Source organism: Gadus morhua, chromosome 11, assembly GCF_902167405.1.
Source record: "Gadus morhua chromosome 11, gadMor3.0, whole genome shotgun sequence".
Taxonomy (NCBI): domain Eukaryota; kingdom Metazoa; phylum Chordata; class Actinopteri; order Gadiformes; family Gadidae; genus Gadus; species Gadus morhua.
In genome coordinates this window covers 19,373,894-19,383,114 of record NC_044058.1, presented here as the reverse complement: position 1 = coordinate 19,383,114, position 9,221 = coordinate 19,373,894, and the positions used below count along the sequence as shown (strand labels likewise).

The following is a 9,221-nucleotide window of genomic DNA, read 5'->3' as shown; positions in this document are numbered from 1 at the left end:
CATGCGCTTGGCTGAAGCATCTTAGATCAGTTCATTCCCTATGGATTGAACTCCATAGCACATGTCTTAACCGCCCCCAGGAAATAGATGTATTTCTATTTAGACTTCTACTTACTTTCTAAAAGTTTCTTTGCTCTTCCAGCATGCACAATATAATCCTGGACATGGGAATTTGATTTGATTTGCATCATTATTGCCACATGCAAACATATTATATATATATATATATATATATATATAATCACAGGGGACTTTAGAATTAGAATTTCAAGGGTTACTTTTTCACAGTCTGCATGTCTCTAAAATAAGGTTATGTTGCCATAACAACAAATCTCACTCAAGCCACTGGTTATTAACTGTGTAATTTGCCTTTGAATGATTGCAAAAACATACAGATGTAATTGCAGAGCTGTGTTCAAACCTCCCCTAACACGGAAAGAGGATTTTGTCTATTTTATATATCCTTTGCATCAAAAAAAACCTCTGCCCCCCCCAATTAACCAACGCAGCCATCTGTGAGCTAACCATGTGAAAGCGTCAGTTGGTTTTCACGTGCGAGCCATCGTCTCGGCTGTGTCCCCTGTGGGCCGGGGTCGTACATCGGAGGCCATCTTCGTTCAGTGCCATTATCACGGATTAAAGTGTCATGTAGTGACGCGAGGATAGCGTGTGTCCACGGCCATATTGCGTACAACCCAATGTGGCAGCCGCAAACTGCTAACCCTTTGGAAGCTTGTTATCTCTGGCTACTGTAAATGGATGGGATCCGTCTCGTAAAGGCCTTATCTCACTCCATCCCGCCACAATCTCCCTCATGACGGACCCCATTCAGTACCGGGCCCTGGACTTTAGTTATTACAGTTATTACAGGAGCTATTGGCCACAGTAAAAAAACATAAAAAATAAAAGCGTTGGCACTATATTGCTACTGATTACAGAGCGAGAGGCCATCTATACCCTGCGCTCGCCTTTAAATACCGTATAGGACGATAAAGCCAGCAGGCGTCATAAAAAATAACAATTATCTGATATTGTGGACCTAAAGGCCTTCTGTCTCTCCGTACCGACGTGTCAACAAACTCATCATCGTTTGACTGCAGTCAGGGTGACTCTCGCTCCTAGCAACATGACGCTATCTCACATTACATAGATGTTTCATCGGCACAACAGAACCGCCACAATAAAAGCTTTTATAAAAGGGCATTTTATATCTGTTTTGATGTACTGTGAAAGAAGTCTGGCTTAAGGGCATTGTGAGCTTAATGGATATTGGCTGGAAATAAACACAAAGTAAAAAAACCGAGAGCTGCAAAGCATTGCATATCAACACAAATCCATGAATTTCAAACAAAGGCATAATTTGCTCATCCATTTGAGGACCTCTTCGACAGTCATGGCGGACCAACAAATGCCTCTGGGGGGGTCGCGGCGCTTTTGTGTCATCCTGTCTCAGGTAAATGAATGGAACAGGTTAGCACACCCGCATGGAGATAGAGGCTGTGGTCGCCTTTTAGTGCCCTTTACCAAGAAGCTTTTGTGCTACTTCTTGTGAAATATGTGCACTCATAGAGAAATGCACCTGCGAAAAAAAAGAAAAACAGTTCATGGACATATTTTTGCCATCCTTCATATACCCTATGGAAAACCTGAAACATACCACTCGGTTTCAGCAACAAACCAAAGCAAACCAATTCAGGCTGAAATGCTATTCTTTGTGAGAAAATTAAGATGAATCACATTTTTCACATAATCTAAAATTGCAGACGACCAGAGGTGTTTTCATTCCTCGCCAGTGGAGTTATCTGTGTGCTCGATTTAATAATAGGAATGGTACTTCTCCATCATTCATCAGAATGTTAATAAGGAATCGCTCTCAATATTGAGCCACGGTAAACACAGAAGAGAGACCACAGCGATCGAACACTGCTGGCATTATTTGTCCACAATGTGCCTTCATATTTAAAAAAGGTGTGTGTGTGTGTGTGTGTGTGTGTGTGTGTGTGTGTGTGTGTGTGTGTGTGTGTGTGTGTGTGTGTGTGTGTGTGTGTGTGTGTGTGTGTGTGTGTGTGTGTGTGTGTGTGTGTGTGTGTGCGCGTGTTTTTTTCTCTTTCCAGACAAATCCTAATGTGCCAGGAGATAGATCTGTCATAAAAGAAAACATTTCTGACACAGTCTGTCTGTCTACAACACAATGATATTGGATGCCTGTTTATTGCTCTGCGTAGGTGTGTGTGTCTGTGTGTGTGTGTGAATAGAAGATTTGCCTTTAGGGGGGGAGGGATAAGCAGTACTTGCTCAGACAGAGGCATGCTGTGCATTCATGAGGGCAACAAGTAAACTCCTAATTCCCAGACAGCCAACTGGCTACAGGATATGACATTGTTTTATCCACAAAACAAATACAAACGCCTTCTATCTGTGCCAGGCAGAGGAGAAGTAGTGAATTAAATGATGTTTTGATCTTTGTTTTATGCATTTGTTCTTTACACGGCTGACTCCTCGTGATCCATGTCTGCTGTGATTTAGGACCATTGTTTTTCAACCGGAGGCGGCCTTACTTCTATTCACACGAGAAAATATGAATGCAATTATAACAAAACCCACACACAATTCACAGAAAGTGAAAATAACACAAGGAAGCCAAACCAGTTCTGTTGGCAACAGGACAGAATAGGTTGTCTATAGAATAGACGGATTATAAACGGAAATTAACTTTTGTCCTTGTCAGCCCATGTGCTCAAAAAGACCCACGTTTCGGACACGTGTTCGCCATTGGGGGTAGCATTGTTTGGGGTCCTCTCAATGAAGCACTCTGGCTATCCCACATATCAATTCAAAACCTGAAAGAGCAATTAGCATGGCTCCCAGGTCCCTCTTGGCCCTGGTCCCACTCCACTAGCTTGTTTTCCTTGTGTATGTGTCATATCATGGCAGCCAGTGTTGTTTGACACTATCTCTTGAAGGCAAACTGGTTAAAGAGAGAGAGGGACACAGAGAGAAACAGAGAGAGAGAGAGAGAGAGAGAGAGAGAGAGAGAGAGAGAGAGAGAGAGAGAGAGAGAGAGAGAGAGAGAGAGAGAGAGAGAGAGAGAGAGAGACAGAAACAGACACAGACACAGAGAGAGACAGAGACAGGGCCACAGGGAGAGAGAGACAGAGAGACAGAGACAGACAGAGCGAGAAAGCTTATAGCCTTTCCACTTTCAATTAGTGATAGACCGTTGCTCAAGGGGAAATTATCACCTTGTGGTATTCGGCTAGACACCATGTATCTAAGTGTATTATTCATTATACAGTTGCAAGGCATTCATGACTAAGGCCGGCTTCAAAGTGATACGGAGATAAGTGAAGCCACAGGCGCCCAGTACTGCACCAGAAGGGGCAGCAACGAGCAGTGAAACTCTCGTAATGAAAGACGGTCTGATCTTGTGAGGAGAGTCTTGGGAATCGGGGCTTGGGAGCTCTAGCCGAAGAAGCGGACCAAGCTAAGCACACCCCGGGCACAGGACTTAAATAAGAGAGTGAATATTTGCCTCCAGTTCACAATTGTCCTTCAGTTATTCTTATCTTATGCAACAGGATTAACATCATATGTAATGATTACAGACACTGGGCAAGAGGGCGAGAAAAAGAGGAGAATTTCAAGTCCCCTTCAGGGATATCTGTGTATTTATAAACATACACACAGAAGACGTATGCCTCCAAACTATACAAAACCCAAATTATGTTCCACGCCTAAGGCACGGAACTTAATCAGATCTTTCCTACGGGTGACCGTAGTATGTCTGAGTAAATTAAGGCCTCGGTTTATTTAGAGCAAACATTACATCTTGAGATCTGCTTACAGATAGGCCAAACAGTGTCTTGCTGATTACAACTCAAAAGCAATGAGATACGTGTCTGAGCTGTAAATGACTGTAGGCTTCTCATAAGAATCTAAAATATGATGCAAATCATCTGAGTGGATACAAATACTCATACAAAAATGAACACAAAAAATATATATATACATGGCCGCAATTATTTCATTTCATTCCCTGTGTCCGAGGGGCAAAAAATAATCTGGTTTAAACTGAGTCTTGTGGCTCATGGGATAGAGGAGATATACTCTGACGCCAAGGGGATGAACATTAGACACCATACAAAGTCATGCTGCAGTGAGACACTTTGAACCAAACACTGACGCATTAACGACTAGAGTGGCGATTCAGAACATCATGGGAGAGCAGAACGCCCCTTGGTCCAAATCGCATCACCGATACAGAATGTGATGAAGCACGCAACGGCACGTAATATACGGAGGTGCTGGAAGGACTTGAAGCCATTTGTGAAGGCCATTTTCAGCTGCTCACACATTAGTGTTAGCATTGTCACACAAGGCCAGATGTGTCTGTTAACAAACCCCAAATGACTCTTGTTAGCTTGTTATTAAACTACAGCCGCTCCAAGATGAATGGGTTAAGTGCTTAGACGTGATAAATATTCAGACAAGCAAGACAACATGATTGGTAGCAGGGCAAGACGTAAGGGTGCGATTCAGCGATCAATATTAGCAATGAACATTATTAATTGTCCCAAAATGCCAAAGTCTGAGTTGTAAAGATGGCGTGTGTCCAGCGGTGTCCAATAATGGGCTCCGTGAGCTCACTGAAGGATGTGGTTACTGGAACACTGCCTGGAGACTGTCTGGTTTAAACATCCCATTCAGATAGTGTGCTGGCTGGCTACCATCAAGGGGACAGTGTGCTATGTCTTGCTCATCAACAGCATGTACAAATTCCCGCACTGTCATTATTATGTATAATGATATATATATGATGTGTAATAAGAAGAGTATAAGCAGAGAGAGTATGGACTCTGTCTTGCTCATCAACAGCGTATAACAATTCACGCATTATTATGGAAAATTATAAATATATTTATATATGATGTATAATAAGAAGAATATAGGCATAAGTATGGACAATACCAACTTGTCAGACCTGTATGTGGCACATGACTCTAGTTCCATCTCCCTCTTAATAATAATCATCAGCATCCCTGTTTTTCCACATTTTCAAATTATAACTATTAAACCTTAGGGTGACAATCTGTTGTTTTATTGAGTGTAGTAAAGTGATGTGAATTTAGGTGATGGTAATAATAATAATTGGTTCAACAAGGTATAATAATAACAAACAATAGAAATGTTTGATTTAAAAGAAAGAGCATCCATACGTGTTCTCCTCATATCAGCATGTTTTACCAAACATAAAAAAAATCTGTCTATGTGAGGCAGCGTGTGGTTGTGTGTCGGTGGACTCCGAAAAACATCAACAACAACGCCAGCATCCTTGGATCAAATGAAGCGCGTGCAAAGAATGTTACCGACCGTAGAAACATGTGCGCGTCGATGCGCGCGACTGTAGCAGCGACGAGGGGCGGGGCCTGGATGGTGTAACAAACGTTTTCGATTGGCTCTCAATGACATCACTGATAAGGGCCGAGCCAGAGCACCTTGAGTCTCCGCTCTCTACTTCTCCCTTTCTCTCCGTGACGCATGCCCCCCACACCACACACACACACACACACACACACACACACACACACACACACACACACACACACACACACACACACACACACACACACACACACACACACACACACACACACACACACACAACCACACACAGGTTACAATGAGCCTTGCCCATCCAACTGCAAGCATGTGTATCCCGGTTACATTGTTCAGGCAGGTTAGTTACCAATTATTGATCTGTCATCGTCTTATAGTCGTCTCTTACTAGGATTTAATTTTGCATTTCCAATCTGTTTAATTATTAAATCTCCGAAATACTTAATTATGGTAGCCCATTATAGTCCAACTCAGGGCCCAGTCAACATCACAGAGACAAAGAGACCACCGTCACCTGCTAAAATCAAGCCAATCAAGTCAACGTTTCTCGGAACAAGAAACACAACATAACACAACTTGTGATAAAATCAACTGTGGAAAGTAAGTTTGTGATCCTCGAGGGGAGCACGCTCGGAAGCGTAGGACGCCTGAGCACTGGAAGCCAGCATAATCCATTACTGGGATGACGTTTAAGATCGCAAGGAAAGTCAGTAGAAGATGTTTTACACCAAACCCAAAACACTTCCCACCGCCATGTCTTAACATTATCCAAATACAGAGAGGTATAGTCCTCAAAACGCTCGCTTTACGCACAGTTCAGCCTTTAAAAACCAGTGGTGCAGTGAGCAAAGTGTGAACGCAACAGCCTGCGTTCGGGCTCCTCGAGGCCCAGAATGACATCACCTACCCATCTCGTAGGCTGAGGAGGATCCATTGCCATGCACCCTGCGATCCGCGGGACTTTAGATCAGACGTTTCAGGTTCAAAGACGTTAAAAAAGCAAGATCGGCACATTTTGTAATCCCCAAATGTCTCCAAGAGTTTTTTAAATCCAAAAGTGTGCGGAAAACGCCGCGCCGGTCTTTAGTGGTATAAATCCTGAGTGAGTTCTTCAAGAGATAGCTGCAGTTGTTTAATCCTAATAGTCGGAAGTTGGAAGCCAACTGTAGAGTAGCACCATGAACATAGCACTGCAATCTCCTCTCTGTCTCCTCTTTTCCCACAATCTGAAAAGAGATAGAACGAAATGAGTTTCCAGGTAAGTAAATCTAGAAATAAAGTCATGAAAAGTTGTGTGTGTGTGTGTGTGTGTGTGAGTGTGTGTGGGTCCTACTTTAAAAATATTATTATATATAATAATATTGTGTGTTAACTGTGTGTATGGGGTTGTTATTACAATGATTATTTGTGGAAAGGGCTCTAGGTAGGCCTACTTGAAAATAACTAATCATTTTAAAAAGGGTAACAGGTTTTGATAAAATTATGCCATTCATAATAATCCATAAAAGTAAGAAAACGTTTGCATTTGAACTTCAACTAGGCTACATGATGTACTTATAATCTCATCAATGAACGCCGAAGTAAGGCCAGCACTAGGCAGTGGAATGCAAACAAATGATAGCATTCCACTGTGGGGCTTTTGTCCATATGGGCCAAACAAAAAGAAACAGGCCCTACCGGGAAAAATCATATCTAGGCCTTTTTTTTAATAAGACGAACTAGACGGAAGTCATTCAAAAAACTATTCATCTGAGTAACGCATTCCCCTGACCATGTTAAATAAGCACTAAATATATAGTATTTTTGGTTCATTCAACGTAAGTAGTTATAAGGTGCCCAGACAGTTTGACTTGTAGGAGCTAAAAATAAATAAATAACTGAGGGCATAAAGTTTCCTGAAAACTTCAAATGAAATTGTTATTTTGCCTGAACAATGTTGTAAATTAAAAGTGATTGCAAGAAACAACGCAAAAGTTGTTCTTTATCCGGTTAACGGTGGGATTATTTCGATGTTCTTTGTATGGACTGAGAACAAAGGGATAGAGCCTTAACTGTAACAAAGAGGCTGCGGACACTTTTACCTGTTGCTCCCCACGTCTCCACAACTGAAACAACTTCACATGACTTATTATCAACCAAAAAACTGTCAAATCTGCCATCCATAAATAACTTGTTGAATCCTCATGTTGTTTTATCGACTCGAGTTGAACTTTGCGCCGTTTTTTTGAGTCATTTACCCTGTACACCTGATGGTCGCTCCTCAATCTTCCGAAAAGTGAGTTGTCAAGTTCAGTAGTAAGAACATATCCTGTGCACCCTATGTTACGTTAGTAAAACACCATTTAAAAACTCTTATTGAGTTTTGCCGGCGTGCGTAAATATCGCAATTCGATTCAATTCAAACTTCCAGCAGCATCTAACTTCTAACATGCAGCCGAATCTTCTGCCTACTTCATATCCAAAAGATAAAGGCGGGACAAATGAAACAATCATTTCAATTAAAATACAAAAACAGGTTTCTATGGGGTTAAATGAAGAATCGTGCGTAACAAACAACGAAGAAGCAAGCATGCATGCACCAGCATCCTCAAGTTCTCAACGCGCCCCTGCATCAGACAAAGAACGGGATCTCTCCTCTTTCCTCCCGTCTCTGCTTTGTGCTCAAGTTGGAGAGCTGACGCACCAACTATCAGCAACTTTTTATTGGACTTTAATGATCGGCGTTCTTCCAAAAGTACACAGAGATGCACGATATAATTTGAAATAACTCACCTTGGCATCCACGATTTTGCCCGCGACGTCGTATGTGGTGAAAAAGTTTGAAGGGGCGCGCACAGCTTTGTGTTGTTTAGTCCCCTTTGTCTGCACGTGCGAGAGACAGGACTCCTTGGCCGCGCCTTGTTCGTTTTGCTCCGCCAGAGTCCCGCCCTCTCCAAATACAAAAAAATAGGCAAAACACAGGCAAGGAATTCTGTTCGTGCAGAGATATTGATATTCCCATGCAGCGTGCATTTCTTTATTTCTTAATATTTTTAATTTATACTTTTTTAATTTTTTTTTTTTATTTGTATCCTTTGTTTACCAAGAGCAGCATCTCGCTCCGTTCCGTAGTTTGGCAACAGTTTTGAATATTGACTTAGTCATAAATGCAGTCAATTGAAAATGATTTCCGGCTCGTAAGCATATCTGAGCTTTCCTCCGTCCCGCTTCTTTAAACGACTGTGTCAGCATTGTGTCTGAATGGTAATAAAGGTATAATAAAAATATCAATACATAATAAGGTTTCATCATTGGGAAAAATGTACGTTAATGGATCGATATGTAACTGAAAAACAGCAAGCCGCATACAGCATTATGGGAAGGTTGCTTTGTTAGTTCATTATCACTATACATGCTCCACCTGATGAAACGTTTCTGAACAGGCGGTGATAAACGTTGTTCATCTATAGTTTTTTAAATGTTATTACCTTCTGAAGTTTGACCTTGAACTTCTAAACGACTATAAAAAATAAAAGACTTGAAATAAGGACAATAGACACATATACAGATGGGCAGGCTGTCAGGGAGGCAGACAGACAAGACATTGTATGTACACAGACATGGAGAGAAACATCCACTCTTCTGACTTCTCTCTCTCTCTCTCTCTCTCTCTCTCTCTCTCTCTCTCTCTCTCTCTCTCTCTCTCTCTCTCTCTCTCTCTCTCTCTCTCTCTCTCTCTCTCTCTCTCTCTCTCTCTCTCTCTCTCTCTCTCTCTCTCTCTCTCTCTCTCTCTCTCTCTCTCTCTCCCTCCAGTATAGTGTACAGTAGTGTTCCCAGCTCTGCTT

General features: G+C 41.9%; 1 long non-coding RNA gene across 1 annotated transcript in view; it reads right to left on the bottom strand.

Annotated features, from left to right (window-relative positions):
- Window positions 1-8,414, bottom strand: part of LOC115554006 (uncharacterized) — a 90,040-nt gene extending 81,626 nt beyond the window's left edge. The window contains exons 1-2 of the long non-coding RNA XR_003978540.1: window positions 8,170-8,414; window positions 6,305-6,623 (exon numbers count right to left, since the gene is read on the bottom strand). This is a non-coding gene — a long non-coding RNA (uncharacterized LOC115554006). The remainder of the gene's footprint in view (window positions 1-6,304; window positions 6,624-8,169) is intronic.
- Between the last annotated feature and the right edge of the window lie 807 nt (window positions 8,415-9,221).